General features: G+C 35.2%; 1 long non-coding RNA gene across 1 annotated transcript; it reads right to left on the reverse strand.

Moving 5' to 3' along the window:
- Positions 1–7,347: 7,347 nt before the first annotated feature.
- Positions 7,348–8,545, reverse strand: LOC114270029 (uncharacterized). The gene is made up of 2 exons (XR_014350530.1): positions 8,276–8,545; positions 7,348–8,118 (listed from the first exon to the last, which is right to left on the reverse strand). It is a non-coding gene; the product is annotated as an uncharacterized LOC114270029 (long non-coding RNA).
- Positions 8,546–8,985: the final 440 nt, after the last annotated feature.

Here is an 8,985-nt window from a genome sequence, read left to right on the forward strand (position 1 = left end):
ATACAACGTCTACAGTTCTATCAAGACAGCAAAGGAACTTTGGGAGTCTTTGGAGAAAAAGTACAAAACGAAAGATGCCGGTTCAAAGAAATTTGTGGCTGGCAAATTCCTAGACTTTGTGATGGTTGATTCTAAGACTGTGATTAGCCAAGTTCAAGATCTCTAACTCATTCTGCATGACATTCACACAAAAGGCATGTCTCTGAGTAAATCCTTCTAAGTTACAGCCTTAATTAAGAAATTACCACAAGGCTGGAAGGATTTCAAGAACTACATCAAACACAAGCGTAAAGAAATGTCTTTATAAGAATTAATTGTGCGTTTGAGGATTGAGGAGGACAACCACAATTAAGAGAAGCGGGCTAGTAAGCATCCTATGGAGTCTAAGGAAAATGTGGTGGAACATGCTCCAAAAGCAAAGAAATGGACGTTTTCTGGAGAAAGTTCATCACAAGGCTCTAAAGGAAGGGAATTAAAAAGTACAAGTTTAATGGCAAGTGTAACATCTATGACAAAGAGGGACATCGGGCCAAAGATTGCCGTAGCAAAGGCAAAAGCAAAAGCAAAAGAAGAACAAGCAATGAGCCTGCTTAATCCCATATGACCGAAGTGAACAATATTTCCAATGGTGTAGATGGCATCAATCTTTCTACGGTTGTTTCCGAGGCAAATCTTGTCGGAAATCCTAAAGAATGGTGGGTGGACACTGGTGCTACTTGCCACATTTGTGTCGACAAAAATATGTTCACATCGTATTCTATAGTGGACAACGGTGAACAACTTTTTATGGGCAACTCCTCAACTTCCAAAGTTGAAGAACAAGGGAAGATTGTTCTGAAGATGACATCTAGAAAGGAACTCACTCTCAACAATGTGCTGCATGTACCGAACATTCGCAAGAATCTTGTTTCCGAATCTTTGTTGAGTAAGAATGGGTTTAGGCTAGTGTTTGAGAGTAATAAATTTGTATTTACTAAGAATGAGATGTATGTAGGAAAAGGTTACATGTCTGATGGCCTTTTCAAGATGAATGTAATGACTGTTGTACCCTCAGTAAATACATCTTCTTCTTACTTGCTTGAGTCTTCAAATTTATGGCATGGTAGACTAGGACATGTTAATTATGGATCTTAGCGTAGATTAATTAATATGGAATGTTCACCTAAATTTGACATTGATTCAAATCATAAATGTGAAATTTGCGTTAAAGCAAAATTATCCAAAACTCCGTTTCATTCAATCGAAAGAAGTACAGAACCACTTGAATTAATTCATAGTGACATTTGTGATTTTAAATCAATTCAAACTAGAGGTGGAAAAAAATATTTTTTCACTTTTATAGATGATTATACTAGATATAGTTATGTTTATTTAATTCGAACCAAGAATGGAGTTTTGGAAACTTTCATTCAATATAAGAATGAAGTTGAAAATCAACTTAGTAAGAAAATCAAAAAATTAAGAAGTGATAGAGGTGGTGAACATGAATCACCTTTTGGTGAGTTTTGTAAAGAACATGGAATAATTCATCAAACCACCGCTCCTTACTCACCTTAGCAAAATGGAATTGCTGAAAGGAAAAATAGCACTTTAAAAGAAATGATGAATGCCATGTTAATAAGTTCTAGATTACCTCAGAACTTATGAGGGAGGGAATACTTTCTGCTAATTATATTTTAAATAAAGTACTCCGAAAGAAAATGAATTACACACCTTATGAATTGTGGCATGGAAGAGTACCATCCTACAAATACTTAAAATTGTGGGGGTGTTTGGCTAAAGTGGCTATTCCTAGTCCTAAAAAGACTAAGATAGGTCCTAAAATAGTTGATTGCATTTTCATTGGTTATGCTAAGAATAGTAGTGCATATCGGTCTTTGATTCATAAATCAGAACATTCCGAAATGCATGTAAATACTATTATTGAATCTCAAAATACATCTTTATTTGAACATGTGTTTCCAAATCAGATTGGACAAGAGACTAGTAATAAGAAAAGATCTTTTGATGCTGCTACTAGCAATGATCAAGAACAAGATCAAGAGCAGGAGATAGATCAAAATGAGGAAAAGGAACCTACGCATAGTAAACGTGCTAGAATGTCAAAATCTTTTGGTCCAGATTTTCTAAATTTTTTGTTAGAAAATGAGCCTTTAACTTTTAAAGAAGGTATGTCTAGTCCTGAGGCTCCTTTATGGAAAGAAGCTGTCAATAGTGAAGTTGAATCCATCTTGCAAAATCACACTTGGAAATTAGTAGACTTACCACCAGGTTGTAAACCTCTTGGGTGCAAGTGGATTTTCAAAAGAAAAATGAAAACGGATGGATCAATTGACAAATACTAGGCAAGACTTGTGGTCAAAGGGTATAGACAAAAATAAGGTCTTAATTACTTTGACACATACTCACCGGTTACTAGAATAAGATCCATTAGAATACTAATTGCCATTGCATCTATATACAATCTAGAAATTCATCAAACGGATGTGAAAACCGTTTTCTTAAATGGTGAATTAGATAAAGAAATTTACATAGAACACCTAAAGGTTTTTCTGTTCCAAGAAAAGAAAAGAAAGTGTGTAAATTGGTTAAATCATTATACGGTTTAAAACAAGCGCAAAGCAATGGCATGAGAAATTTGACAAGGCAATAATGTCAAATGGATTTAAAATTAATGAGTGTGGCAAATGTGTTTATATTAAAAACACAGACAAACGTTATGTCATTATATGTCTTTATGTGGATAATATACTCATCATATGTAATAATAATGACATGATTAAAACTATCAAGAAAATGTTGAACAAACTTTTTGAGATAAAGGACATGGCCATTGCTGATGTAATTCTTGGTATGAAAATTACCAAAACATCAGAAGGATATGCTTTGTCACAATCTTATTACATTGAGAAAATACTTGACAAATTCAGCAAAGATGATGATCATCTTGCTAGAACACCTGTGGATGTTAATTTGTTTCTTTTTAAGAATGTACAGGAAAGTATTTCTCAATTAGAGTATGCCCAAATTATTGGAAGCTTAATGTACTTGATGAACTGCACTCGCCCAGATATAGCTTATGCAGTAAGTAAATTAAGTAGATATACGAGTAATCCAGGAGTAGAACACTGGAAAGCAATTACAAGGGTTCTATGATATCTCCGATTAACTCGTAATATTAGGCTGAATTATACTAGATATTCAGAAGTACTTGAAGGTTACTGTGATGCAAACTAGATATAGGATACTAGAAATTCAAAGTCCAGCAGTGGGTATGTCTTTACTCTTGGTCGGGCGGCTGTATCTTGGAAATTTTCCAAACAGACTTGCATTGCTAGGTCTACTATGGAATCAGAATTCATAGATTTAGACAAAGCCGGGGAAGAGGTAGAATGGCTTCGCCACTTCTTTGAAAATATTCCAATGCGGTTAAAACCGATGCCTGCTATATGCATATATTGCGATAGTCAATCAGCAATAGGTAGAGTACAGAGTCATATGTATAACGGTAAGTCACGGCACATTCGTCGTCAACATAATACCGTAAGACAACTACTCTTTAATGGAATTATTTCCATTGAATATGTGAAGTCTAAAAACAACATAGCGGATCCACTAACCAAAGGGTTAGCAAAAGAGCTAGTTGAAAATTCATCAAGAGGAATGAGACTTAAGCCTATTAAATAAGAGTTACTATAACGGAAACCCAACCTAGTTGACTGGAGATCCCAAGATCTAGGTTTAAAGGGACAACTGAGTTGTGTATGACTCAGAAGGATCACTGGGGAATCAAACTCCTACCAATTTCTATGATGAAATAGTGATGTTTGCAGCATTTTAGGTTAAGTAATACTTTTAATGATTCTTATATCTAGGTAAACCTAGTGGAGTATGGCAGGATACTCTTCATAAGAATCACCTATGTAAGTGTGAACTAGGCCGGTTCTATGAGATTTGTGAAGGGCTGCAATTCTCCAGAGCACTCATGAAAGAGTAGGTTGTTCAGGGCCAAAATGAACACAATAGTGAGAATTAAACTGTGTATGGGGATATACTGTGTGAGTTATATTGTCTTGGTTTATATAAACGGTTGAACAGTTCAAGGCATCATGTTCAATGGTTAACTAGTAAATCCGATAGTGTCTCACAAGGGAAGGTTCAAACCCAAAAGCTACCTATCATTTGCAGAATATTTTCAATTTATGTACTCTCTGTAATTAAATCATGTTATTGCATTTTCTCTCTGTCAAATTCCATTCACGTAGAAGATTGTTGGAAAATAGGTTTTATATATGCTTAGTTTGGGCCATCTTTGAGCCCAAAATTGAGCAAGCCTCAAACGTCTTTGGGGGTAGGTCCGAAAAGGTGACGTGTTTCTTGCCGCATAGCAAGTCATATGGTGAAGATGGTTCGTCAAAACCATTTATGAGTGAAGAGGAAGTTGACGTCGTTTTCGGGTTCGTGGAATGGGAAAAAGCCAAGAAGTGAATGTGGGTTTCTTGAAATGGGTTGTCCCACATTGAAACTTTAAGAGAACTTTTGCGGATATATAATCTCTAGAGTACAATATTTTGGTTGGGCCCTAAGGGGCACCCCGAGTTTGTAGAAGGGAGGAGTTATGGACAAATGGAACCTTGGCTCAAACCACCACACACGCGCGCGCGCGCCGCCGCCACCGTCCGTCTGACCAGCCGAGTCATGTCGGGCACAGGTGTAGGTTGTGGGTAGGGTCGGTTCTTATATTAATTTTTTGGACAAAATTCATTTGAATTTTTTCCAAAAATTATTGCGGAAATTAATTCAAAATTTGAATTTAATTTTTTATGTCCATAAATGTGCCATTTTCAGTCCACAACATATTCAAATTCAAACTGTCTACAGGTTTTAAACTGCCCAGACAGATCCAAACTGCTGGGCAGTTATCTATCCAAAACTGCCACCAGATCTGTTGCAGTTATAACAGTTATCTGTTTGAATTTTGAAACTGCGCCTGTTCAAAACTGTTTCATATATGTTCAGTTTTTTATTGCACCTGTTCAGACACAATTTTTGCCTATAAATACCAACATTTCTAGCAGTGTTCAAGCATCGAAAACAGTCGGGAAAAAAAAAAAAACATTTTGTTGTCCAGAGTTTGTTCCTTTGCATATATTATCTTCATTCTAATTTTAGAGAAAATTAAAGAGAGTATAAAACACAAGGTTCTAGTTCGCCGGACAAATTTGCTTGGAGTGCTACTACAAATTTATGAAGATCATTGTATCATGGGAGATAGACGCCACATAACCGTAAGTATCGTAGCGAGGTAAATCTGTCTTAAGGATAGAGTGTCACACACTTGACTTGATCTTTTTATTATACTTCGGTTCGGTAAAATAAATTCTGTAAGTTATTTATTTTATTTTATTTAATTTAGTTTCAATTTATTTTGTACACAAAAGATTGTTCCAACAACAACTGATTTAATGAACTGGTCCCATATCTTTTAGCATACATGGAATCCATAACTACTTTTGAAACAGTGGCTAGAGCTGTCACTGAGGCCATTGCTATGGTTTGAGTTGTAGCTGAGGCCACAACTGAACCTCTTGAAACTATTGTTTCAGTACACTCAACAAATCTACGGCGTGAAAGAGCTCCAGCGAACAGCAATGATTGACAAATGGTGGTTACTGGTTAAGAATGGTGGACGGTGGACGGTGGACGGTGAACGGTGGTCGCCAATGGAGAACAATGATGTCGGCTGTGATGGTTCATTGATGCATCTCCTCTCATTCTCACTCTCTACCGGTGAACGGTGGTCGCCAATGGAGAACAATGATGTCGGCTGTGATGGTTCATTGATGCATCTCCTCTCATTCTCACTCTCTCTTTTTCGTTTGTTGTCTCTCTCTCTCTCTCTCTCTCTCTCTCTCTCTCTCTCTCTCTCTCTCTCTCATGTTTTGAGAGAAAATTGAAAGACTCTATTTTGCTAAAGCAAATTTGATTTTTTTTTTTTTTTTTTTTTGTTGTTGTTGTTGTTGTTGTTGTTGCTGAAGCAATCTAATCCGCAGGTTTTTTCAATCGAGTGACATGACCCAATCTGGGTCGTCACTTTGAGGAAATATTGCAGAGGATCTAAACTCCTTCATGGCCAACCCGTAACAAACGCACAATAATTTTCTACTATAACTATTTTGTTTACACGGAATAAAATGTGTCAACAAAACACTCTCTTTCATTAACTAAAAGGGTAAATTACACATTTTGCTCTTTATATTTGGTTATTTTTTTACTTTGACTTTTAAAATTTATTTTTTTCTCACTTTGACATTTTATGTTTCAAATTTTTTTCAATTTACTCTTAAAATTAATTTCTATTAAAAATTAGACAGAAAATGACATATTAATAGTCTTGTAACATAAAAATATTGAGAATCTGCCCAAACAGCAGTGCAGAGCCGGCCCTGCCCTAAGGCTGGTAAGGCTTGTGCCTTAGGCCCCATATTTTGGCCCAAAAATAGGGCCCCAAATTTAAAAAATTGTTATAGGTTCAACTTTTTTTTTTTTTTTTGTTTTAAGATCAATTTAAAGGGCCCAAATGTTTTATTGGGCCCATGTATAATTTAGCCCATATTTATTTATAAATGTGTTTGGCCCATATTTATTAAAATGAAAATATATAAATAAATAAATAAATAACAATAGGGCCCCTAAATTTGGTAAAACATAAAAACATATATAACATAGGGCCTCCAAATTTGGCCCAAAAATAGGGCCCCTAAATTTGGTAAAATATTATAGGCTCAATGTTGTTTTTTTTTTTTGGTTTTAGGATCAATTTAAAGGGTCCCAAAATATTTTTTTGGGTCCATGTATGATTTACTCCATATTTATTTATAAGTGTAGTTTGGTCCATATTTATTAAAATGAAAATATATATTAAAAAAAAGGTGTTTGGGCTCAAGAAAAATAATACATACAATATATGGGCCCTATTTTTTTTATTTTTTATTTTTACCTTCTTTATCTATTAGATTTTAGTGGAATAAATAATTTTGCTCAAATTTTTTTACCTATGTCTTTATCAATTTTAATTGAATAATTTTTTCCTAATTTTGTTTTATTAAATTGTTTTATTTATAATTTTAATGATTATATGTGTAAGTAAATTTTTTTATGATTACAAACAAATAAAAAAATTGTAACTTATCATTTTATTCATCAATATAAAAGGGCCCCATTTCTGAAATTTGTCTTAGGCCCCGACGAAGTCAGGGCCGGCCCTGCAGCAGTGCACATCCAAACTTGAGAATCTCCCCAGGCTGTCTCCAGCAAATGGTGTTCATTCACATTCACAATCATGCATGCAATGCAACCAAAGGAACGGGAGGATCATATTAGGCAGTACGCAATGAAAAAACAAAATGTATTTGGAAAATTAAAATACATTAATTAGACAAACAAAACACAAAAAGTACAGTACTCTTTCCAGCAACATAGACAACAAGGTATAACAATTTGGGTACTACTAGTAGCCCAGACAGCCAGCCAACCTAGCTTTGTTGTTGTCTTTCTCCTGATTTAAATTTCAAATGCAAAGCCTTATGTAGAGCAGCGACGACTAGAGGTAGATAGATGAGCATACCAACACAAACAATAACAGTCATCAATAGAGCTGCTCCTTGTGTGTATGGGCTCTTGCAAGACACCCTTCCCAACCTTATCTGAATCAGATAAAACATCGAAAGCATTAAGAAAAAACAACCCAAGAACGACGCCAACACGGACAAGCTGAGGAACACCCATTTCCACCACTTCAGACGTCCTCGTCCTGTCTTTTCATCGATCTCAAAGTTTCCATCGCCGTAAATTTGGAAATTAACTTTCAATGACTTTGCAACGAGGCTTGAGAAGAGGAAGAAACTGAACGCCACGACTTCTAGTACCACGAGGTTCTCGGCCTGTCGGGGCTCCGCGTCGCACTCTGGTCGGTTCTCCAGGCTGCGTTGGCCTGGCGTCGCGTACGATAGTCCCACGAATACCGCTATGCTCAACAGTGAATTCACGTTAACCAGGTCGTCCAGTCCACTCTTCAAAATTTCTTTTATTTTCTTTTTTCCTTCTTCTTCTTCTTGCCTGCAATAACAAACACACAAACATAATAATAATACACAGAACGAAAGTGATAAGAACAAAGTCACTCACTAATAAGAATAACCATTAGAAAAGTAAGACGTGTGGCTTCAACGAATCAGCTATAGAGAGAGAGAGAGAGAGAGAGAGAGAGGGGTACCCGTTCATGTTGTTCTTCTTTTATTGTTACTTCTCTATGCGATTATGTATTGTAGATTGTGTTTCTTCTTTGAAAAGAATACTGCTATATATAAAGAGTACTGTTATATGAAACTTGGATTGGTTAAGGTTGAACATGTTCACTTCATTGTATGGTGAAATTATGCATTGGGGGGATAGTATGTACGTATCAATGATTTAAAATTATTCCTACACTTCTGACCTAAGAAAAAACAATTATCAATAATGATGGGCCCATTAAGGAAAAAACAATAGTTGTCGCGGGCGGAGCAGCCGGCCATGTCTCTTAAGCTCAAATCTCTATACTACGATTTATCTTTCTAATTTGTATGATACCTGTCCCCTATACAAACAAATATGTGTTAGGTACAATTAAATTTTGTATCATTTTTCAAATTAATTAGGATTAGAATCACGTTTTTGTTGACTATATAATTAATATGAATTATTATCGTAGTCAACAAAATTAATTAATGTGAATTATTATCATAGTCAACAAAATTATATACATATATGATGATGACACATTTGCAACAGAATCATCTAGAATGGTTTTATGTCAAGTTCAATTGATTTATGGATAAATTACACAGTACCTTTTTAATAAAAATATACTTTCGCGTTTTAGAAATTACATTCTCTTCTTTAAAGTTTAAATTTTTATTACAATTTAATCTTTCCGTTAATCAA

The sequence above is a fragment of the Camellia sinensis genome, chromosome 14, assembly GCF_055761805.1.
Source record: "Camellia sinensis isolate YWXY chromosome 14, ASM5576180v1, whole genome shotgun sequence".
NCBI classification, from domain to species: Eukaryota; Viridiplantae; Streptophyta; class Magnoliopsida; order Ericales; family Theaceae; genus Camellia; species Camellia sinensis.